Here is a 25,437-nt window from a genome sequence, read left to right as displayed (position 1 = left end):
AATTAAAGTTTCTGGGTATCCACGTTCACAAAACATCCCATGTAACACATCACATTCCTTTCTAAATTCTTCATCATTCGAAGTCATTCTACTAATTCTTACAAATTGCCCTTTTATAATGCCTTTCTTCTGATGGAAAGGATGGGCACTAGAGTAATGTAGAATAGAATTAGAGTTTGTCTTCTTCCTGTATACCCTTGAGTTAAATTTATTACCTTCCTTGTAAATAGTGACGTCTAAGTAGGCAATTTCTTTATGGCCAATATTGTATGTAAACCTTAAAAATTCAGTAGATTCGGAAATGTACTGATAAAATTCCATGAATGTTTGAAATGTTCTTTTCCAAAGGATACAAATATCATCTAAAAAACATTTGTAAAATACCCAGCAATCCTTGTATATACTATTCAAAACAAACTTCTTCTCCCACACCATTAATATCAGGTTGGCATACATCGGGGCACACCTTGCCCCCATTGCCACTCCACTGGTCTGCTGAAAAAATTCTCCCTGAAAGAAAATGTAATTATTTTTTAAAACCAATTCCATCAATTGCATACAAATATGTATCTCATCAGGGTTTAAATGTGTATCTTCTCTTAGGTATTCCTCAAACCATTCAATGCCAATAGCATGTGGTATTGAGCCAAATAAATCCACAATGTCTATAGTGATGAAAACCTTCCAATAATAAATCGTACAAAGCCACATATATCTTTTTGTAGGCTGTGTTAATTTCATTAATAGAGAAAAGGAAATTTTAGTTGAGTTGAATAACCGGCAACTAAGGGTTATGAAGCCTGACAAGGGGGGAGGGATTGTTTTAATGAATGTGATGTATGAGGCAAAATGTTGGAACACTTACATGATGAGAATAAATATTCCCAAGTCTCTATTAATGAAATTAGCATAGCCTACAAAAAGATATATGTGGCTTTGTATGATTTATTGGAAGGTTTTATAGATAGGAAGTTATTTGAATTTGTGCACAATCCATGCCCACAAGTTCCTTCTACATTTGGAATACCACAAACTGATAAAAATGTCCATGACCCACCCCTAAGGCTGATTGTGGCTGCAGAGGGATCTGTCACATCCCCTTTGGCAAGGTACTTGGACGTAAAACTAAAACATTTGGTAATGACAAATGAGATGTTGTTAAAGGACTCATGGGATTTTATAAGGAGGATTAAGCAAGAAATTTTTAGTGAGGATTTAATTTTCATCACTCTAGTAATCAGTGTTGTCCAGTGTAACAAGTAGTGTCCAAGCATGTGCTTCAGCTACCTGGATACTTACCTTTGTACTGTGGTTATTGTTTATTCTTTAATACTTATCATGTCTTTTTGTGTTTGTTTTGTCCTGTAAAAGAGCTGACACTCGAAATTTCGTTTAGGTAGCACTTGTGTTTCCTAAATGATAATAAACTTTCTTTGAATACTTAATACAGTATAGAGTGATTGAAAGTGTAAGATTCATTTAAGGACCTGAGTATATGGATAGATCCAGTTTTTCTAATCATATCAACCAATTGGTTATTGATAGTTATAGAACTGTAGGTTGTATAAAAAGATTAATAAAGTCAAGGAAATCAGAAATGATGAAATCATTGTTTGTTAGCTACATTAAACGCAAACATGAATATGGAATGATAGTATGGAAGCCTTGTAAGGAAGCAAGCATGAGTAAACTGGAAAGCGTCCAGCGGAAATATACCAAGGGCATCCGTGGATGTGGAAATGTAAGTTATTATCAAAAACTACAATATCTAAACTTTTATGGTGTCTCAGATATTTAAGAGGAGATCTTATTCGGGTGTATAGGGGATATAGCGATTAGGGATAACTGCCTCTGGGAATGTTTGGGGTTATCCAAAAAAGTAGTAGAGAATCACGAGAGAACGGAATGGAGCGATGATAAGTCAGCAAGCACAGGAGAGTAGTAGTGCCGAAATTAGATTCATCCTCAAGTCTTGGCGAGGACCTTCACGAGGTGGACCTTGTTTTTCACAAAATCTCACCAAGACAACACTGATATATGGACTGTATTTATATAGCATATATCATGGACAGAAGTAGGTCAAAAATTAAAAAAAGATAGCTGGGTGCACAGGACTCAGGATAAAAAGTGCCCAATCCTGGTAGGCGCACTGGTGCCAGGACAGGAAAAAATGATAGTGTAGAATTCTCAAAATACAGAAACATTCCTACAATGGGGCCAGACCAGGCCCATGGGAGGATAGCTCCGCTGTTGTAGAAGGAAGTAGCAGTCCACAAAAATCACAAAAACTGATAGGCCAAAGATCAGCTATAAAGATGATAGAGTGAACTATTGAGGATAAGAAAGAAATTGCGTATTGCTACTGTTATGCAAAAAACCCAGAATTTCCAGATGTACGACATACAAAACAATTGAGAGAGAGAAATTAGAGAAAAGAAAAATACTTTCACAAGAAATACTCTCTGAAGCTTTGTGTTCATTAATACAAGAGATTTGTGAAAAACATTATATAGACCAAGAAACTTTATCTGTTTGGAAAAAGAAGCACCTGAGGAAATGCAAAAATATAAACAACAAAACCTAGAGATTTTTGAAAAGTATAAAAAAAGAAGTATGGACATTGGAAGGAAAGAGAGATTTGATGTGTTGAAGTATTTATGCAAATTCAAAAGCCAAATGAATCGGCACAAAAAAGGCAGCACCAAAGATTTTCGAAGAGAAATATAGGCAAAAACATCCAGATATGGAAAGTTTCCCAATAAAAAAATATCACAAAGAGGAATTATAGAAAAAAAGATTAGTAAAGTAGAAGTTATTTTTTTATTTTATTTTTTTTTTTATATTTGTTGACCGGGTTTGTCCGACTGGGCTACAAATGCCCATTTTCAGCGGAGGCCCGAGGAGAAAAGCTCCAACAGAAAATAGAAGTTTTACATATTGGATACATATAGAAATACATTTTCATCAGTACCACAGATTATAGCATTACAGTGCCACACATTACATTCATCAGTACAACACATTATTGCATTAGTGTCATAAGTTAAACTGTGACAAGTGAAATACATATAGAAATACATTCATCAGAGGGATACATTCATAATTACATATTATATACATAATAGTGCAATAGTTACATAGCTGAAATATTTTAATAGCTATGTTTGTAAAGTTAAAAGTTGCAAGTTAAAAAAAAATAGAAGTTGAAGCTCTGGAATACCTGCAAAGTGAAGGATTTGGTGTAGAAGTTCTAGCACAGGTTACATCACAGCATGATGGAGTGAGTCGCCAAAGTAAGGAGAAACAGGAAGATCAGGAGACATCTGAAGAAGAAATATGGACATGGGAAAGAAAAAGATATTTAATATGGTGTAATATTTATGCAAAAGAGAAAGCAAAACTAATCAATGCAAATAGAGCAGCACCAAAGATATTTAAAGAGAAATACAGGCAAAGGAATCCAGACATGGAAAACTTTACAAAACAACAAATAAGAATTCAAAGAGGAAAATTAGAAAAAAAGATTAGTAATGGAGATGTTACAGAAATAGAAGTGGACGTTATGGAGGGAGCACCTGCAAAGTGAAGGATTCAATGAAGAAAATCTAACAAAGAAGACATCACAGCAAGATAGACCAATGGACATCCAAATTAAGGAGAAACCAGTGGAATGGGAAGCAACAGGTCCATTGCCATATGAAGATATTAGATCCATTCACAGGAAACCAGTATAAACATCCACTTAAGCTGGTCAGGATGGGAAGGGGCAGGAAACTGTGGCTACTCTGACACAGTCAATGTTTAGGAGTGATAGGCCAGTGAGTTCCCATATGACAGAGTAACGGATGACATAGGATGAAATTGAAGAGAATGTGTCACAGGAAGATTCTATAGAATGTTCGATAGAATGCCTGCAGAAAATGGAAGAAAATGAGGTAAGAGAAGCGTTGCTTGATTTAATAGAGATAGATAGACATATTAAGATCAATGAAAGAAACAGACTGCAGCTTTTCTCCCAGGGCCTCAGCTGAAAAAGGGCTCTTCAGCTCAGTCAACAAATGTAAAATAATAAGTAAGTAAATAAAACCCAAAAAGTTAGAAGTTTGATAAAACAAATGAAGACAGTAATTAGGGGACTGTCCATAGAGATCCATGCGATATAACAGAAATAAACAGGATATATTACTGTGCAGCTAAATTAATAGCAGATAAAATTCCACCACAAGAACACAGAATAGTAAGGGAAAGGAAGGGGAGAAATTGAATACCATCATAGAAGTATCAAACAGAGAAAACTTTAAAGCAATTAAGACAAGAAGTGTCACTGTTAGAAGAGTATGGAAGAGGGAACAGATCAACAAAAATACTCAAAGATAGACGTGATAAAAGCAATGCACAGTATTATAACGGATCTGAATTTGTCATGTGCTATTGCAAATAATAAACTAAAAACATCAGCACAGGCAGGAAAAACTTAGAAGACACACAGATTAATATAAAGGAGTAGTACAACATAAGCAAATTATTAATGACCCAAAAAAGTTTTATTGAGAATTGGGAAAAGGTAAAAGGAACTGAAAAACCACCAGAAAGTAAAGAACTAGATACATTTTCAAGAAGTATTTATGAAGATCCTGTGGAACATAACAAAGATACTAAATGGGTGGAAGAAGTAAAAGAAGGAATTCAAAGTTCAAAGGTACACGATATGAAATGGGATGAAATAACAGCCAGAGAGATTGAAACGAAGTTGAGAAAGCCTCTAATTGGAAAAACCCAGGGCCAGATGCTGTACCTAACTTCTGCATTAACATCTTTGCATGAAGATTTAGCCATGAGAAATGACTATTTATATGACACCAAACCTGGTTAACAGAAAAAAAAATGCTCCTACTTAAGAGTGAACCTGTAAGCTACCCTAAAAATTATAGACCAGTAACTTGTCTTCCAACGAAGTATAAACTATACATTGTAACTTCGGAGGAAGAGAAGACAGAGTTTATAGTAATTTGGACAAAAACTCAATTATGGCAATAGAACAAAACGGCAATAAAAGAAAGTCATATGGAACAAAGGATCATTTGTTATTAAAGTTATACTGTTAAAAGCGGAAGAATCTAAGTGTGGCATGGATTGTCTACAAAAACGAATCTGACAGTATCCCACATTCAAGGATAAAAGAATGCTTAACATGTGCAAGATGCACCCTACACCCATAAACTACATCACAGCGACCATGAAATAGTGGCAGACCACTTTGCAGTTAAGCCACGAAAAAGGACAAATTATTATTCCAGGGATAAAAATCCAAATGGGGGGATATTCCTGGGTGACTTCCTGTCACTTTTGCTGTTTTGCCTCTCCCTTAACCCATTAAGCAGTCTGCTTAACAGAGTAGGTCATGGCTATAATGTGGCTTCCAGAAAGCAACAGTGCAAAGACCTCTCATCTTCTCTTTGTCTATTTAAACCTGTACAGCTCATCAGATGAGGAACTGAAAGCACAACTGCAAGTAGTCAGACCTTTTTTAGATGATAGAAGAATGTCATTTGGTCTTGATAAATGTGCGAAAGCAACCTTTAGAGCAGCACCAAGAAAACATCAGTTTGGGACAAGAATGTGATGTAAAAGAACTTGAGCAAAAGAGTGTACAAATATCTGGGAACTGATGAAGGATCAACAATAAAACATGAGCAAATGAGAATAAAATTTAGTAAGGAATATTTCAGAAGACGTAAATTAATCCTGAAAACAGCGTTGACATCTAGGAACAAAATTCAAGCTATAAAGCAATCTGCTCTTCCTGTCCTAACTTACAGTTTTGGAGTGATTAACTGGCCCGAAAAGGTGTTGAATAGATTAGATAGGAAAACAAGAAGGATGCTTCATGCTCATTAAACAATTTATAAAAATCAGCGCATACCAAGATTGTATATTCCCTGTTCTGAAGGTGATTGAAATTGATTACATGTATAGATCTGCAGTCGTGGGACAGCTTACATTTCTGCTGATCTCACAAAACCCAAATATAGTGAAAGTTTTGAAACATGAGGAGAATAAATCTGAGATTGCTTTTTTCTTAGTCTAGTAGAAGCATATTTGCATTAAGCGGGAATGGAAATCAAACCAGAAATATATAAAAATCAGGCAGCAAATGAATGTGTCAAAAAACAAAAGAAAGAATTTAAGGTGAAGGATCAGATATGAAAGCAGGAAATGTGGAAAATGCATCTATATAGTTGCAAGTATAGAAAATTCCTGGAAGACTGAACACAGGAATGGTTAAGGAGAGAGGCGAATTCAAACCAAAAGATGAAAGGTTAATATTGGTGGCCCAAGATTGTGCTACGTACATATTGATTTACAAAGTCCATTGAACGTGTGCAAACAGACAAATGTAGGTTTTGCAAAACAGAATTGGAAACATTTGCACACCTTGTTACTGGTTGTGACATACTAATGGCAGAAGGACTGTGTACTGAAAGGCAAAATAATGTGGCAAAACTGTTGCACTAGGGATTGTCCAAACACTATAATACTGAAGTAGCTGAAAAACACTGGAAACATGAGCCCCAAAGCATCATAGTCAGATGCGAGGAAACCACATATAGTGATTTATGAAAAGAAGGCAAAAGTAGCATTGATCATTGAAATTGCTTCACCCAGTGACTACAGTGTCTTATGTACAGAGAGACACAAAGTCATAAAATATCAGCATTTGCAGCTAGAAATTAGAGCAATTTGGAAGAAAGATACCCAGACAGTTCCAGTAGTAGTGGGAACAACGGGATATAAAAAAAAAGAATTTACAGTCATATTTAGATATGTTATGAATACATGCAACTCCGTACAAATTGCAGAAGGAGTCATTACTGGGCACATTGCGGGTGCTGCAAAGAGCACTTCTAGCTGACATCGAAGAGTGAAACAGTACTAATTTCATGAACTTTAATTATACTTTGACTTAGGTATAGGGTCCATTCCCATCATGGTATTAGAAACCCAAAAGATATGGAGAAATTAAAAGATTGTATAAAAATGAGATGCATACTAATTGGATGTTCATCGTGTTACACTGCTGCAGTCATTACACTTGGGTTATCCTGCCGTCAGTTGGTTCCCCAGTCAGCCTGAGTTCCAAAGTCTTGGTCCGGCGTCGGTTGCTGTCGCCTCCTCCCTGATGTCAGTGCGACAGGGGTATATAACATGCAGCCGACGCCATTTTCTCCAGTCTTTCTTGCCGCGCGGTGCCCGAAGCAAAAGCAGTTCGCAACTGCCGGTCGGCTGTCTCCTGAGATTTTCATTCCGAATCCAGAACCGAAGTCTTCTACAAAGCTAAGTACCCCGTTTGGAAAACTTTTTCTTGCCTCAGACCGATGTCAGTAAAAGTTAATAACTGTATTTCTTGTGGGAAGCAAATACCTCATAAGGATTTCAATTCCTATTGTATCCCATGCCTAGTCCCAGACCACGACGTCACTGGTTGTCGGTTTTGTGCTAGGTTTAACAAGCGTACTATTAAACGTCGGTTTGATTTTTCCCGACATTATTTTGGTAGAAAATTAAATTATACCATGCCGTCGGAACTTCTGACGACTGGAATACACAAAAAGCACAAAGACAAGGATAAGCATCCGAGGCCTAAAACTGACGACGAAGCCTCTTCTAGGCCAGTCGCTGGTTCTCCGATTTTCAGCGAGGCGCCTTCGCAGCCCCTGATGACCGCTTCTGTAGAACCACAGGCCGCCTCTGACTCCCACGTGGAGATGGCTGGGCCTTCAGGCGCACAAGATGTCCTTCAAGGATGCATCTGCAGTCATAACAAATGGGTTGTCCTGCCTCAGGCAGCCCTTCGGTCAGCCGGATTCCAAAGTCTAGGTCTGGCCTCGGCTGATGTCGCACTTCACCCGACGTCATAGCTGCTGGGGTATAAAGGCATCAGCCGACACCATTTTCCTCAGTCTTTCTTGCCGCGCAGTGCCCGAAGCAGAAGCTGTTCGCAAGTGCCGGTCGGTCAGATCCAGAGATTTCAACGTACCGAAGACTTCTAAAAAGCTAAGTACCCCGTTCGGGGACTCTTTCTTGCCTCCGCCGATGTCAGACAAAGTAAATAATTGTTTAACTTGTGGGAAACAAATACCTCATAAGGATTTCCACTCTTACTGCCTTCCTTGCTTAGGCCCAGACCACGACGTATCAGCTTGTTTAGCCTGTGCTTCCTTCAACCGACGGACTCTCAGACGTCGGTCGGAGTTTGCAGAAGAGTTTTTTTGGCTCCACTTTTGCATATAAAATGCCGTCGGAGACTCCGACTACACATTTAGCTAAAAAACGCAAAGAAAAGGACCGACACTCACGGCCCGCGGTTTCGGCTGAAACCACGGTTAGGCCTACCGTGAGTGTCTCGGTTTCGGCTGAAACCGAGACCTCGGTTCTCCCTTCAGCCGAAAGCATGCCTCCGATAACCGAGGCCACACAGGCCATGGCTGAGTCGGCTACAGAAATTCCTGCTGAAGTAGCAGGCACACAAAAGTTGTCTGACACTATTCCGTTGGACATCTCTACTCCTGCACGTGGGGCAGCTAGACCCCCTGCTTCTATGTCTATCAAGGCCTTTTCCAGGGCTAAAGCAGCCAAACTTTCCAAGGCCTTACCTTCAAAAGCTCCCTCTCACAGGCCTACCTCAATTTCCCAGATTCTCAGTCTTGCTGAGGACCTTATTTCTCTGATCAGGGGAACCCAACCTCACCCAGACAGGGCCTCACAACCCCCTCCTGAAAAGAGGCCTAGGACTGAACCCCCTGAACCTCTGTCCTCTGACTACTCCTCGGATGGTTCAGATGTATCTGACCATCAGGAAGGCCCGTACTCACCTTATGAGGATTCTGATGCAGAAGACTCCATTCCTTCTGCCTCACCTCCAGAAGAATTTTCTTTTGGGGAAACCCTACACTCAATGAGGGAACACTTCCAATGGCAGGGTCAGGATTTTTCTGATTCTAGGAAAAGGCTAAGGACTTTTTTTACACTTACCACAGCATAGGCCTTTAGCCATTCCACCTGTACTATCAGTTGTTGATGATGCATACAATGATGCCAGTACTGCCCCTGATTCTCTTCCCCGGCCCCTGCAAAGCCTGACAGATACTACAGGGTCCCGGATTCTCACTACCACTTGTATAAGGCTCATGCTGCAGACCCAGAAACCATTTCTCAGGGCCCTAAAGGTGTTGCAGCTGCCTCTGCCAAAAACCCACTACCATCTGAAAGAGAATCTAGAGCATTAGAGAGATGGGGTAAAAAGGTTTATACATCTGCTACTCTTTCTGCCAGGGCTTTAAACTGTCAATTTCACATGATACAGTACCAGGAATTTTTGTTAGATCAGCTGAATAAAAAGTTGGCCTCTCCTGAACCTTTAGACCGTAAGTCCCTTCAGGATTTGGTACACAACTCTCAGCAGGTCAGTAATCATTTCTTAAAATGTGGTTATGATGCACTGGAGGCTTCATTTAGATCAGCTATGACTGGAGCAGTGATTCGAAGGCATGCCTGGTTAAAAGAACAATCCTTACCAGACCATGTTAAGTCTAAACTCCTGGATGCCCCTATGGAGAAACAAAGTTTGTTTGGCTCCCCTGCACAGGAGGTTCTAAAGAAAGTGGAAGAAAAAGCAAAATCTGTCCAAACAGTCAAGGATTTTTGCAGGTCCAACCTCCGAGGTTTAGCAGAAATTGGCCTTCAAAGAATTGGTCCTTTCCAGACACCTCCAGAGCACAGAGAGGCAGAAATAGACGCCCAAGAGGCAGAGGTCAATCTAGGGGTGCCTACAGAGGTAGTCAGTGGCAACCTGCCAACCAAAGAAGTGCCGCGAGCTGCGACTGCAACCACTTCCACAGGACAGACACAATGACTTGGCTCTGATTCCGCCTACCAGGGAACAACTGGAAGCACCCTTGGGCGGAAAGCTAGCTTTATTCTCAAGAAATTGGCATTGTATTACAGGAGACAAATGGACTTTACAAACAATAGACAAGGGCTACAGGTTTCACTTCCACACTCTACCAAAAAAGAGAGGAATGCCAAACCTTCCACCAAGCCAGAAATCGGAGGCTCTAAAACAAATCATCAGTTTACTAAGGATGAGAGCAATAGAAAAGGTACCATCTATGGAACAAGGCCAAGGATTTTACTCCAGACTATTCCTTGTACCAAGAAAAGAAAATCACTGGAGGCCTATTCTCGATTTGTCCGCACTGAACACATATCTCATTGTTCCAAAATTCAAAATGCTGACCCTACAGCGACTTCTCATGTTGGGCAAGGAGTCTTGGCTGGTGACTCTAGATCTCAAGGAGGCATACCTGCATGTCCCTATACGACCAGATTGCAGAAGACACCTCAGATTTCTTGCAGGATCAGAGCATTATCAATTCTCAGCATTGCCCTTTGGCTTATCTACTGCGCCCAGAGTATTCACGAAATGCCTGGCATCAGTAATTGCTCATTGCAGGCTTCAGGGAATTCAAATCTACCCATACCTGGACGACTGCCTAATACAAGCGGACAACAAGACAAAATTAATAAAGGATTTAGCCAATGTCATACAACTGCTGCAAGCCTTGGGATACACAGTCAACATACAAAAGTCAAGACTAGTGCCATCCCAAAGGATAACATTTTTGGGTGCAGAACTGGACACAATAACTCAGATGGCTTTTCTCACAGAGGAAAAACAAAAGCAACTACCAGTCTATTTCATGGCATTAACAAGACAAACTAAGCTTACTGCAAGGAAAGTCCTGCAGGCCCTGGGTTACATGGCATCCTGCATAATATTGATCCCACATGCCAGGCTGCATATGAGAAAGTTACAATGGTACCTAAGGAATGTATGGTCTCAACACAGACACAGTCTAGAAGCCCAGATACCAATCATTCCATGTCTGAAAAAAGAATTTCTGTGGTGGGCTCAGGCCTGTCAGATAAACAGAGGATTGCCTTTCCACAAACCACATCCAAGGCAGACCATCACCACGGACGCCTCAGACCTAGGCTGGGGGGCACACATGGAAGACAAGTGTATCCAAGGCCTATGGTCACAAGACCAGCTGAATCTACACATAAATCTAAAGGAGATGCTGGCAGTGAATCATGCAATCGAGGCATTCAGACCATTCATCCAGCAAGGACACCTGCTGATAAGGACGGACAATACCACAGTCATGTGGTACATCAACAAACAGGGAGGCACACATTCATACCCTCTATGCCAGATGGCAATGGACCTGTGGAACTTGGCCCTGAATCTCAACATCCAACTGCAGGCCAGATTTGTACCAGGAAAAGAGAATTCACTAGCAGACAGCTTAAGCAGAACTACCACGGATGCTCACGAATGGATGCTGCATCCAGATATTTTCAAAACCATAACAAAGAAATGGGGAATGCCAGAGATAGACCTGTTTGCCTCCCCACACAACCACCAACTGAAGAAATTCTGCTCAAGAGTATACCACCCACTTGCCTGGAGGGTGGACTCCCTTTCTTTCAGCTGGAAGGACCTGACAGTATATGCCTTTCCACCTCTTCCTTTGATGTACAAAGTTCTACTGAAGATCAGAGAGGAACAGCCAAAGGTAATTCTGATAGCTCCAGACTGGCCAAGGCAACATTGGTACCCGCTACTGAGAAGCATGTCTCGGACGCACTCATGGCATCTACCTCTATGTCCTTTACTTCTAACGCAGAACAACTACAAGACCCTGCATCCAAACTTAAAAACACTGCAGCTAACTGCTTGGAAAATTGCATAAAATAAAACCAACTTGATTTATCTCAGAGGGTTAAGGACATTATCCTGGAGGCTCGCAGACCCTCCACAAGGAAAACATATTCAGCCAAATGGAAAAGATTCCTCATTTGGACTGCAGAAAAGGGAGAAAATGTCACACTAGCAAACCTAGCACACATCCTGGAATACTTAGCAGAACTGTTCCACAATGGCCTGTCTTATTCTTCCATTAAGATACATGCATCAGCAATTTCAGCAGAGTACAACATGGATCCTCCTGTCTTCTCTCATCCTCTCCTCAGACAATTTTTGAGAGGGATCAAAAATGTAAAGCCTCCAAGGAAACCACCTTTGCCTGCATGGGATCTCAATTTTGTGCTAGAAAAATTAACACTTCCCCCTTTTGAACCAGCAGCAACAGCAGACTTACAGTTCTTATCTTGGAAAACTGCCTTCCTGCTAGCAATCACTTCAGCAAGAAGGGTATCTGAGTTACAGGCATTAATGGCAGTGCAGCCTTTCCTTATCTTCCATCAGGATAGAGTGTCTCTGAGAACCAATCCTACTTTTATGCCAAAGGTGGTATCCAGGGTATCCTTGAACCAAGCTATACATTTACCTACATTCTCCCCAACCCACAGAACAGGGGGGAAAAACTACTACACACCTTGGATGTACACAGACAACTGCGCTACTATTTGGACAGAGCCAAGGCCAGCAGAAAAACTGACCAGCTTCTGGTAGCATATGCAACAGGAGTGCAAGGAAAAGCAATTTCAAAACAGACAATCTCAAAATGGATAGGAAATTGCATTCGATTCTGCTACTCATTTCATGGAAAGACAACTCCTGAAAATATCAGGCCTCAATCCACACAAGAGCTACAGCCACCACTACAGCTTTCCTACGAGGAGTGGCTACCAAAGACATTTTAGAAGCTGCTACTTGGAGCTCCGTGCATACATTTGCCAAGCATTATAATCTTCCTTTCTACTCCAGATCCTGAGCAGGTTTTGCAACTGCTGTTTTACAAGGGATCTTAACTACACCATCATTATCTTAGTGCCTCCTCCCCCAGTTTGGCTATGGTATTCTACCCATTTGTTATGACTGCAGATGCATCCTTGAAGGACATAGTACAGTTTTGTACCTACCATAAATGTAGATGTCCGATAGGTATGCATCTGCAGTCAGGATTACCCACCCACCTTCCCTCTGTGGTATTCCTAGGGTACTTACCCCTCTTTAGCTAGCTGGGGGAATCTATTATGGTGTATTTGTTTGTATGTATATATGTATATATATTTTGCTTTCTACTGTTTGGAATTATCTGCATTTATCCAAATTTAGCCTTCCTAGAGGGCACCTGGCATCTGGGGCAAGAAACACTGAGGAAAATGGCGTCGGCTGATGCCTTTATACCCCAGCAGCTATGACGTCGGGTGAAGTGTGACATAAGCCGAGGCCAGACCCAGACTTTGGAATCCGGCCGACCGAAGGGCTGCCTGAGGCAGGACAACCCATTTGTTATGACTGCAGATGCATACCTATCGGACATCTACATTTATGGTAGGTACAAAACTGTACTTTATTCAGCTTACCGAGACTAACCTTTCAGAGGGATCCGGAGTAGCTGAGCAACCTACAGCTTCAGAGGGTGTCTTCAGACCTACTCAGTTAAGCATTAAAACCCTCAGCTAAGTATAAGCCTCCTTTAAAATCAAAGAAACAAGTACAGCATTCTCCAGGACAGGCCTCCATGCCTAAGAAACAAATGCTCAAAATGGCCGAAGACCTAATCACTCTGATCAGGGGGTCCCATCCCCCTCCTGATAAAAGGCCTAGACAGGATGCAGACTATGACTCATCTGACCAGGTGTCCATCTCTTCTGATTCATCCTCAGACATGGGATACTCTTTACCCCCTTATGAGGATTCTGATGCTGAGGAATCAATTCCATCAGCCTCACCGCCTGAGGACTACTCCTTTGGGGAAACCCTACATACCATGAGGGAGCATTTCCACTGGGAAGGCCAGGATTACTCAGAATCCAAGAAAAGGCTCAGAGACTTCCTTTTATTACCTCAACACAGACCCCTTGCTATTCCGCAAGTGTTAGATATTGTGGATGATGTGTATACTGAATCCAGCTTAAATCCTGATTCCTTACCTCCAGCCCCTGTTAAACCTGACAGGTACTACAGAGTCCCTGACTCACATAAATTTCTGTATAAAAGCCCTGTAGCTGACCCTGAAACTATTTCTCAGGGACCCAAAGGAGTTAAGGCCTCATCAGCCAAGAATCCAGTTCCTTCTGGCAGAGATTCCAGAGCATTAGACAGATGGGGAAAGAAAGTATATACGTCTGCAATTTTAGCAATGAGAGCCTTAAATTGCCAGTTTCACATGCTAAAATATCAGCAATTTTTACTGTCTCAGTTAAAACAAAAAATGCTTCCTGATTGGTCCTCCTAATTTTAAAGAAATACAGGATTTATTGCATGCAGCTGAACAAGTGGGAAAGCATACGTAGCAATGTGGTTTTGATTCTCTAGAGGCCTCCTGCAGAGCAGCAGTTACAGGCTCTGTCATTAGAAGACATGCTTGGTTAAAAGAACATACGTTACCAGATCATGTTAAAGCAAAATTATTGGATGCCCCTTTGCAGCAGGATGTGTTATTTGGAGTTAAGGCAGAAGAGGTATTAAAGAAAATGGAGGATAAGGCTAAATCTATGCAAACGGTGAAGGATTTCTTACAGGTTCAGCCTCCTAGATTTAGCAGAAACTGGCCAACTAAGAATTGGTCCTTTCCAATTACAGACAGACCTCAAAGGGGAAGATACAGACGTCCAAGAGGTAGAGGTCAAACACAAGGTCCTTATAGGCCTCGACAATGGGTTGCCTCAGGCCAGAAAGAAGGGGAAGACAGGCCCTAACCATATAAAAAGCAGCTCCAATGACTTCCCACTACAGCTGCCAAACAAATCCCTCTTGGCAGCCCCCTTGGGAGGAAAACTGGCACTTTTCTACCACAATTGGCAAATGATCACCAAAGACAAATGGGTTCTCAACATTGTATTTCAAGGTTACAGGTTCCACTTTCACACTCTGCCAAGGTTAAAAGGAATGCCAAATCTGCCACCAAATCAATGGGCAGAGGCTCAAAAACAAATTACAGCACTCATGGATATGAGAGCAATTCAAAAGGTACCATCACAGGAGTAAGGACAAGGATTTTACTCAAGACTCTTTCTGGTACCCAGAAAGGACAAAGTCTGGAGGCCCATTCTGGATCTTTCATCTCTAAACACTTACCTGGATGTTCTGAAATTCAAAATGTTGACATTACAGCAGCTTCTTCCCATGCTGGGCAAGAAAGCTTGGCTCGTGACTTTGGACCTCAAGGAGGCATACCTGCATGTCCCTATTAGACAAAACTGCAGAAGATACCTCAGATTCATAGCTGGTTCAATGCACTACCAATTCTCTGCACTACCCTTTGGCTTATCTACTGCGCCCAGGGTCTTCACAAAGTGCCTGGCACCAGTAATTGCATTTTGCAGACAGAAAGGAATTCAAATTTATCCGTACCTGGACGACTGCCTGATTCAAGCAGAGAGCAAGGACATTCTTCTAGAGCATCTGGTGTTTGTAAGAAAGTTATTAAGTTGCCTGGGGTACACAGTTAACGAAAATAAATCAAAACTAGTGCCCTCACAAGAGATTATATTCCTGGGTGCCAACTTGAACACAACGGCTCAGATGGCTTATCTCACGTCAGACAAGCAAGGACAACTGACTCAATGCTTTCAGTTGATGGCAACAAAGACCCAACTCCCTGCAAGAAAAATTCTACAGGCCTTGGGTTACATGGCATTCTGCATACTACTAATTCCATATGCCAAACTGCATATGAGGAAACTACAATGGTACCTAAAGAATGTATGGTCTCAACACTGTCACAGTTTGGAAACAGTTATACCAGTAATCCCTTGCCTTCAACAGGAGTTTCAATGGTGGGCTCAAGCTTGTCACCTCAACAAGGGACAGCCTTTTACACAACCCACAGCCAGGTAAACACTGACAACAGATGCATCGGATTACGCCTGGGGAGCACACATGGCAGGCAAATGTATTCAGGGCACGTGGCCCACAGAACAAAGGCATCTTCACGTCAATCAAAAAGAGATGCTAGCTGTACAAAATGCCCTCATAGCTTTCAAGGACCTGCTGCATCCAGGACAACTACTGATAACAGACAACACCACAGTTATGTGGTACATAAACAAGCAAGGGGGCACTCACTCCTACCCCCTATGCAGACAAGCCATGACCTTGTGGAACACAGCTATAAACCTTCAAGTTCATCTGCAAGCACAATTCCTGCCAGGAGAGAAAAACACACTGGCAGAAACATCACTGATCCCCACGAATGGGAATTGAATCCACAAATATTCAGAATGATAACACAGAAATGGTGGAGCCCGGACATAGATCTGTTTGCATCCACAATAAACTGCCAGCTACAAAAATTCTGCACGAGGAGTTACCATCCACAAGCATGGAAAGTGGATGCCCTCTCATTCAGCTGGGAGAACCTACAAGTATACACTTTCCCACCACTTCCTCTCCTACCAAAGGTACTCATAAAAGCCAGGCAAGAAGAGCCAAAGATGATCCTGATTGCACCAGACTGGCCACGCCAGCACTGGTAACCAATCTTAAGGAGCTTAGCACAAGAACCACCCTGGATTTTGCCTCAAATCCCACATCTGCTGACTCAGCACAACAATCAAATTCTACACAGCCAGCTAAAGACCTTAAACCTAGCTGCATGGAAGATTCCTTAGTCAAGCAAGCAATGCCTCTCTCCAAGGCTGTTATGGATGTCATTCTGGAGGCCAGAAGGCCAAGTACCAGGAAAGCCTATTCGGATAAATGGAAGAGATTCTGTGCCTGGAACCAAGCTCGCAGCCTTGACCCTCTTGTCCCAAGCATTCCTCAGATACTACAATACTTAACTGAGATGCTGGACAAAGGCCTCTCACTCTCATCCATTAAGATCCATGCCTCTGTCATCTCTGCTCATTACAACACGGATCCATCAATTTTCTCTAATCCTCTGTTAAAACAGTACCTCAGAGGGGCTACAAGCATAAGACCGCCCCATAGAGCACCTACTCCAACTTGGGACCTCAACTTTGTTTTGGAAAAACTAACTTTACCTCCTTTTGAGCCAGCTAACACAGCAGAATTAAAATATATCTCTTGGAAAACTGCTCTGCTCCTGGCAATAACATCAACACAAAGAGTTTCAGAATTACAGGCACTAATGGCAGTGGAACCTTTCCTCATTTTCCACCAGGACAGGGTGTCTTTACGAACTAACCCTACGTTTATGCCAAAGGTGGTATCCAGTGTGGCTCTAAACCAAACTATTCACTTGCCAACCTTTTATCCAAAACCACAGAACAAAGGGGAGAGACTTCTACATTCTTTGAACGTTCACAGGCAGTTAAGCTTCTACTTGGACAAAACCAAAGCTTTCAGAAAATCTGAGCAGTTATTGGTAGCATATGCCACAGGAGCATAGGGAAAAGCCATTTCAAAACAGACTATTTCAAAATGGATAGGACATTGTATACGTTTCTGCTACACATACCATGGAAAACCTGTACCTAGCAGCATTAGGTCTCACTCCACCAGGGCAACAGCCACTTCAACTGCCTACCTCAGGGGAGTACCTACCAAGGATATTTTGGAAGCAGCAACTTGGAGTTCTGTACATACCTTCACCAAACATTACCATCTGCTTCTATACTCTAAATCCAGAGCTGGCTTCGCCACTGCAGTGCTGCAGAGCCTTATAGCCACCCCTAATGCCTTATAGAACCAGCCACCCTACCTCAGCTTTGGGATTCTACCCAAGTGTAATGACTGCAGCAGTGTAACATGATGAACATAGTACAGTTTTGTACCTACCATAAATGTAGATGTTCGAGTGTATACACTGCTGCAGTCCAGGTTACCCTCCCTCCTTCCCCTCTTACTGGCTGGTACGTACCTATGTCTTCTCCCTTAGTACCTGTGGAGAGTATTTGCTGGTAGCTGTAAGTTGTTTTTTGCTTTTTTTATGTATGTTTTATTAGCAATTGGAATTGCCTACCTGTTTATAGGCACCTGACATCTGGGGCAAGAAAAACTGAAGAAAATGGTGTCGGCTACATCTTATATACCCCTGTCGCACTGACGTCAGGGAGGAGGCGACAGCAACCGACGCCGGACCAAGACTTTGGAACTCAGGCCGACTGAGGAACCGCCTGACGGCAGGATAACCCAAGTGTAATGACTGCAACAGTGTATACACTTGAACATCTACATTTATGGTAGGTACAAAACTGTACTTTCTCTGAGAGAGCGGCTGATCCATGGAACAGACTACCAAATTACATCAAAGCAAGTACTAGTTTAGTTTATTTTTAAGAACAGCCTGGACACTTATTACGGGAACAGCTGTTGTGGTATATTGGCAAGCTTGAAGGGCATTATTCCCTGTACTTGAAATATTTGTATGTATCAAACAAATTATAAATGTCTTGCCAGGACTTTCCTTCTGAATACTGAACAACACACAGCCTTGGATACTCATTTCTTCAGAACAGCTGCTTTTGGTAATTTCTGATTGACTTCTCAACGTGTGTCCTTCCTTCAGTAAGGAAAGAGGTGTAGCATTTTCTTTCAGTAGTATCTTTGTCTTACTTTCATATGATTTCAGTTTTCAGGAGTCAAAAAAGAAGTAGAGATACAGTGTTTTCTTTTTCATTGTACATCCCATAACCAACACATTCCAGTGGAGAATTTCTGTATTCCTGTAAAGTTGCAAGGAACCGCAATTTAAATTACATTCCTTTCGGGTTAGACTGCTTTATCACATGAAGAGTTTGAGATTGTCTAATTAGAGCCATGTCTGAATAATCCCATTCTACAAATACTCGTGCCACTGCCCATTTAGCTTGTGAGCGCCCTAGCCTCTGTAACACCAGTTCTTTCTCATAGCACATTGAAAGCTTAGTCAGTGTGGGCTTTTCATGATGACTTGCCTTTCAGTCACTGCCAAATGCATCGTTAATGAAACACCCACAGAGTCATTAGTAAAACCATCCCATTCCACTGTTTTACTTCCCATATCATCCAACGCAACACTTTTTTCCTCACTGTCCAAAATGTATTTTGTTTATCCGTTTGTTAACTGGGTAGGTGCACTAGTCCAAAGACCCTTTTCTGACATGACCTGATCAGGTCGCAGATAGGAAGTACACTGCTTTACAGTGAATTGGAGTGCAGGAAGCAGTAGCAATGCAAGCTGATATTACAGTAATTAACACTCACAAGGCAGCTTTATAGCAGCAAGTATATGTACATGATATGGAAAAAAACAGTAGCAGTTAAGTATAGTTAGTACAAAATGAAGTACAGTGTTGAAGTGGGAGGCTGCATATCTAGATACGTAGGTAGTATAGTGAAGAAACCAAATGTACTAAAAGTCGGATTAATGTTCAAGGTTAATGTAGAAAAGAAGCTTGTTGAAGACAAAGTCCATACACAGTAGCTGTCTGATGAGAGGGTTAAAGGTATTAATAATACTAAGGGCACAGGTATCGAGAAGATAGTCAGACAGCAGTGATAAAATAGTGGGAGTGGATTAGAGGATAGCACAGTGAAGAAGGTGGGGATATAAATAATGTGCTGTAGGCAAAAACCTTATAAGTAAATCAGCTTATAAAAGGAATTGGCATTAACATTAGATTTCATATCTTGTGCATTGTCTTCTAGTCCATTGAGATGCAACTTAACTTGACGTAACATTTTAACTGTCACTGATACCTTATCCTGCATTTCTGCTTCAGTAGTAACAACGTCAAGCCTTTTTATAGCAGCTAGATTCCACAGGCATTTGGTGACCTCATGTACATTCAGTCTCTGTACCTCTTTAGTTTCTCTGGCAGGTGAAAATTTACCATCATGGAGATTTCTTTTCCTATCTAATATTCCTCTTTTACTCCACAGTCCCTGTTCTCCATGACTGATCATTCCGTGACGTGTAATGATCTTTTCACTCAAAATGAAATATGAACTTTTGATACTTCTGTTAAGCACTTTGCACTCGTACTTGGATGGAGTGTTCCAGGAAAGCATCCAGCTTTAAACAGCACGTTGTTTCATCCCCAAATAAGAGGATCCTTTAACAGTTTTTTTTTATATAAAGTAATGTCATATATCCAGTTTAAGTTCTTTGAGCTCAAAACAAGCAGATTCAGCTCTTCTAGAAGGTTTTACCAATAACCCTTTAGCCAGGGTGGACTTCCAAGATGGCTGCACGTTGAATAATAGCTTAATTCTGGCTCTCCCAGTGTGAAAATAAACTTAGCAGGGAAAGCTAGTGGACCTAGATTTCTGAATAAATTTCAGTAACTAACTAGTAAGTGCACTGCCTGGATGCCAGGAAAAAAGAAATACAGAGGACCCAAAGGAAAATTAGCTACAAAAGGTGATGAAAAAAACATTGACTGGAAAAATACTGTAGCTGTTCAGCAAAAAGAAGTGCAAGCTCCAAACCTGACTTCCATAACATTGAAGAAAGTATAAAGCAATTGCTTACAGACCTGACTGAAATAAATGAAACACTGATGGAGTATATCAGTTCAAACAATAAAAGGCTGGAAAAATGGAAGATGCTTTAAGCAGGTACTCAGAGGAGATGATAAAACTGCAAAACTCAAATGTTGAAATGAAGAAAAGGCTGGCTGAATATGACATGCACAAGAAGAGATGTTTCAAAAAAATAGTAGAATTAGAGGACAGAGCACATAGGGAAAACCTGGGATTTTCTGCTATACCCGAGAAGCTTGAAGGAACAGACTGTATTAATTTCATGAAAGCACAAATAAGGAACCAGACTGGTATTCCACAGCAGGAATACCAGTCCGGTTCCTTATTTGTGCTTTCATGAAATTAATACAGTCTGTTCCTTCAAGCTTCTCGGGTATAGCAGAAAATGCTTGCGAGAGGGAAAAAAGCACAGGAGTTGTCTAGAAGAATTGATAGTGCACTGAAGGGAAGCAGAGACAGGGTTTGCGAGATGGAGATGAACAGGAATCGAACAAAAAATCTGGAAATATTGGACTTTCTTGGACATTGTTAAACTTGTAGGGGACTCTAAAGTATATGCCCTACTTCAAGTCATTAACGTTTGGAGACTAAAATCAGTAACTTGGAGATTGACAGTTGTTGGATACAAAGCAATAATTGTATTTGTGATGCAGGACAGAACAAGAAAACCTGGAAATATTGGACTTGTGACTTTGTTAAACTTGTAGGGGACTGTAAAGCATATGTCCTATTTCATGTCATTAATGTTCAGAAAAATACTCAGGAGAGGGGAAGAGGAAGGACAGAGTTAACTGTAAGTAAAGCAATTTTTTTTCTTAACAGTGTTGCATAAGTGGTGCATAATTTTCTGCATGTTATAAAGTAAAGCCTTTTCAGTTACTGAACGTGTAATGGAGATACTAATGTAAATATGTGCTTTTGTTTTTTCTTTTTGTTTCTTTGTATTTTTCTTCTTGTTCAACTTTAAGAAACGTGGGTACTGCAGTGTAAAAAAGGGATCTGATTAAAATATGACAAAAGAAAAATTGGTGTGATTTTTCTCATTCTTGCATAGCAGAATGAATGGGTTAAGGCCATTACTTTTATATTTGCAATGTTAACCTTTTATTTTACTTGTTTCCTGTTTTAAGTTTTGTTTTACCAATAAGTCAATTAATTGTGACTTAGAGAAATTCTTTTCTGAAAGCATTCAGTTGTTTTCCCAACTGTAAGAGCTATAAAGATAGAGCAAAACAAGATAGCACTGAATAGAATCACGGGCTGTACCATGCGTCTTAGCATGGTTAATCTTTCTGTTTAGCTCGAGCCTGAATGTGTGGCTGTCAGTTTGGAACTTTTGTTCCTGTTAAGGGGGCAAAACTTCAATATTTGAAGATGTGCAGTTGTGTGTGCTATTATTAAGTTAGTAGGTTTTAGGGGAGTAGTGTGTGTGTGTGCGTGTGTTTAAGGTTCATACTTTTGGGTTCTTAGTAATCCAATAGGTTCTTTCTGATCCACAGGGGAGAATGGTGGATGAGCATTTAGAGGCATGCGAGCTTAAATTGCAACTTTGTCTCAATGCTACTACAGTCCCTCCCTGGATTAAATGAAGCCAGTAGTATAAACTGCATTTTGAAGTTGAAATGTTTTGCAGCTTTTTAATGCACTATTTGGGATCAAGCACATTGTATTTTAAGCATTCAGTTGGTTTCAATTACCATGCTATTTGTATTTTAGTTTCTTAATTGTTTAATTTGTAAGTATTTCATTGGTGCATTGTGTCAGGTGATTTTATGCATTGTTCTTATATAAGGGTTGTGTTTTTGGACTTTGACAGTTTTAAGGAAGTCCCTGTAAAACTTATGGGATGAAAGTGCTCAGCTCGGTAAATAAAGGGTGATTCCAGTGTTTTATCCTTTTGCTTGTTGTTCTTCTGAGTTTTACCTTAGTGGTTTGTGCTCTTCAGTTGGATAGATAGTAGTCTAGCCTTTGACCATCACGTGTCTGCAGTAGTGAGGAAATCATTCTATGTTGCACAACTTATAAACAAAGTATGGATATAAGTCCAAGGAAGTCATTGTTCCACTATATTCGGCATTCGTTACACTAATCATTGAGTGTAACTCCCCCTTTTGTATGAGCCTATCCAGGCATATCCAATAATTTTATTATCCACAGAGGTTCTTCACAAATGGAATACAGGGCTTAAGTAAAATGTCCTCTGCAGACCACCTCAAAAATCTATCCCTGTATTCTGTCTCCCACAGGCTTTTGAGGGGAGATCTACGCCTGACATACAGGGCATTGTCAGTCCCCACTCTGATGGACCTCCTGCATATCCACAAAACAAACAGCACCAGAATTACCCATTTTAAAGACTTAAACCTTGCCTGTGTTATAAATAGGACCTGCTGGAGAGATAGGCATGTATCCCAGAGACTACCTCATTTATGGAACAGGCTCCCATCCATATGAAACAGAGTTCCACTGTAACACAATTCAAGTGCAACCTGGACAGTTAGATGGGGAACAGGAAATTCATCCCTGGTTTGACACCTGTGTCTGTAATGGACACAAGCAACCTGTAAATGGTTCGTCTCCCAGGCCCTGCTTGTAAATGTTCCATCTCCCAGGCCCCTGCTTGTAAATGTTCTGTCTCCCAGGCCCCTGCTTGTAAATGTTCTGTCTCCCAGGCCCCTGCTTGTAAATGTTCTGTCTCCCAGGCCCCTGCTTGTAAATGTTCTGTCTCCCAGGCCCCTGCTTGTAAATGTGCTGTCTCCCAGGCCCCTGCTTGTAAATGTTCTGTCTCCCAGGCCCCTGCTTGTAAATGTTCTGTCTCCCAGGCCCCTGCTTGTAAATGTTCGATCTCCCAAGCCCCTGCTTGTAAATGTTCTGTCTCCCAGGCCCCTGCTTGTAAATGTTCTGTCTCCCAGGCCCCTGCTTGTAAATGTTCTGTCTCCCAGGCCCCTGCTTGTAAATGTTCTGTCTCCCAGGCCCCTGCTTGTAAATGTTCTGTCTCCCAGGCCCCTGCTTGTAAATGTTCTGTCTCCCAGGCCCCTGCTTGTAAATGTTCTGTCTCCCAGGCCCCTGCTTGTAAATGTTCTGTCTCCCAGGCCCCTGCTTGTAAATGTTCTGTCTCCCAGGCCCTGCTTGTAAATGGTTCGTCTCCCAGGCCCCTGCTTGTATATGTTCTGTCTCCCAAGCCCCTGCTTACATTTATCAGGGGTATCAGATCATAGATTTGGGATGCATGGCTAGGCTTAAAAAGACCCTTGTGGTCGTTAGCCTAACAAACACCTACAAACTTATGAACTTTTCACTGTACTGGACATGCACATTAGATTTAATTGCATTGTACTAGACATGCACACTGGATTTACTTGTCACTGTATTAGTTCATAGCTAATGAGTTGATTTAAGTTAGCATAATAGTTAAGGTATTTCCCTCACAGACATAAGATACAGGGATAGATTCTTACCTTTGACGGGAAAATTGACTGGGTTTCAAATGGCCCACAAGAGCAGCTAGTCTAGTACCTAACTATGAACTTTGAACCTACCATCATTGCTCATAATGTTTTTCCTAAAGACATGGTGGCATAAAAGTGGAAAATTATTTTTGGAACAGACCCAAAAAACTATAAGTTGGTTATTTTGTGTACTGAGAACCATTAGCAGTGGTGCCAAGGTTTTTAAAATATCGGAGAAAACAATATCAGGTGACTTCTTTGAAATATTTCTTGCAGATGGGAAATTTATCTCCGGCAAATGAGTAAAGAAGTATGAGCAGATGGTGAGGGGGTGTTGGGGGGGATGTTTGAACAGACTGGCATTGCAAGCCCTGCTAATGGAATGTCCTGTCTGCGCATACAATCAGTACTATGATAGCCTGCTGGTAGCCACCACTTTTGTTTAGTGGTCATTAAGAAAAGATGAGGGCTACATTAGGCAACCCAAATGGAGTGATGTGTGTACTGCTTTTGGCTGGGTGATTGGAACAAATGGGCCAGTCACTTACTGGAAAAGAGAACTGATAGGGAAATTTGAGATCAAAGATAAGTTTTAATAAAAGTTATCTTAAGTTCATCTGTCCAATCTTTATTTGATATGACTTGATTTCATGACTTTACTTTACTGTGAGCCATACTTTGGCATTCATTTCGTGATGGTGGACTGGTAGCCTCTGTCATGGTACCATTTGAGAATGCTGTGTACATTGTTTTTCCCTTTTTTGTGGATTACAGCACAGACTCTCTCACTTCCTCCATGCAGTACCTGAAACCTTTCTTGCTTCCTTAATATAGCTGTTCTTGGAACTGTCTGGCTGATGTAGCATTTTTATTCCATCTTTATGGGCTTGTCTGGAATCAAACCAGTGAACTTCCCATATGAAGCAGTAGCATCATACATGAGCATCTGGTGGACAGTTAATGGATACTGAGTTTTCATATCTATTGAAAAAGAAAGTATTTTTTACTACTCACGTAGCCTTTCTTACATTTGAATATTTAACTTTCAGTTCTGTAATCTTACAATTAGTTATTGACTGTTGTGTTTACCTGTTTCGTAAAATGATCTTACTGTATTTACTCTGTTAGTTTCTTGTTTTGAGATTCTGTATTTTGGACAGTTATTAACTTAACAGTGCAGTCTTGTTTATTTTAAAGAAACCAGAATTGTTTCACATTAAAACTAACTTAAGGCTGCTACTTTGTGTACCTTGCCTTAATTTCAGCTGTACTGAGGAAGAGCATCCTTCCAAATGGAGAGGGAGCAGCTGGTCTTGGAAACAAAGAGCAGAGTTCAGATTCCACACAGTCTTCAGACCCCAGCACTGATTGCAGTTTGTCTTCAAGTAACACACAGGATGAGAGTGTGGTTTTCCAGGCATCTGATCAAGGTACGGAACAATCCAAAGGCATTATGTGACCAGCTAGCCAACACAGCTTTGGCAATGTTTACTTTATAAGTATACAGCAGAATGAAACAGG

At 41.1% G+C, this 25,437-nt stretch overlaps 1 protein-coding gene across 1 annotated transcript in view; it reads left to right on the top strand.

Annotated features, from left to right (window-relative positions):
- The window catches only part of LOC122817554 (DAP3-binding cell death enhancer 1-like), a 938,516-nt gene that overhangs the window by 80,568 nt on the left and 832,511 nt on the right, over positions 1 to 25,437 (top strand). The window contains exon 2 of the mRNA XM_044090591.1: positions 25,182 to 25,346. The gene's annotated coding sequence lies outside the window, so the exon portion shown is untranslated. The remainder of the gene's footprint in view (positions 1 to 25,181; positions 25,347 to 25,437) is intronic.

Source organism: Protopterus annectens, chromosome 13.part0 (assembly GCF_019279795.1).
Source record: "Protopterus annectens isolate FY-2018-M chromosome 13.part0, PAN1.0, whole genome shotgun sequence".
In the NCBI taxonomy this organism is placed as follows: domain Eukaryota; kingdom Metazoa; phylum Chordata; order Ceratodontiformes; family Protopteridae; genus Protopterus; species Protopterus annectens.
The sequence above is the reverse complement of the archived record's forward strand: the minus strand, read 5'-3'. Positions and strand labels throughout refer to the sequence as shown.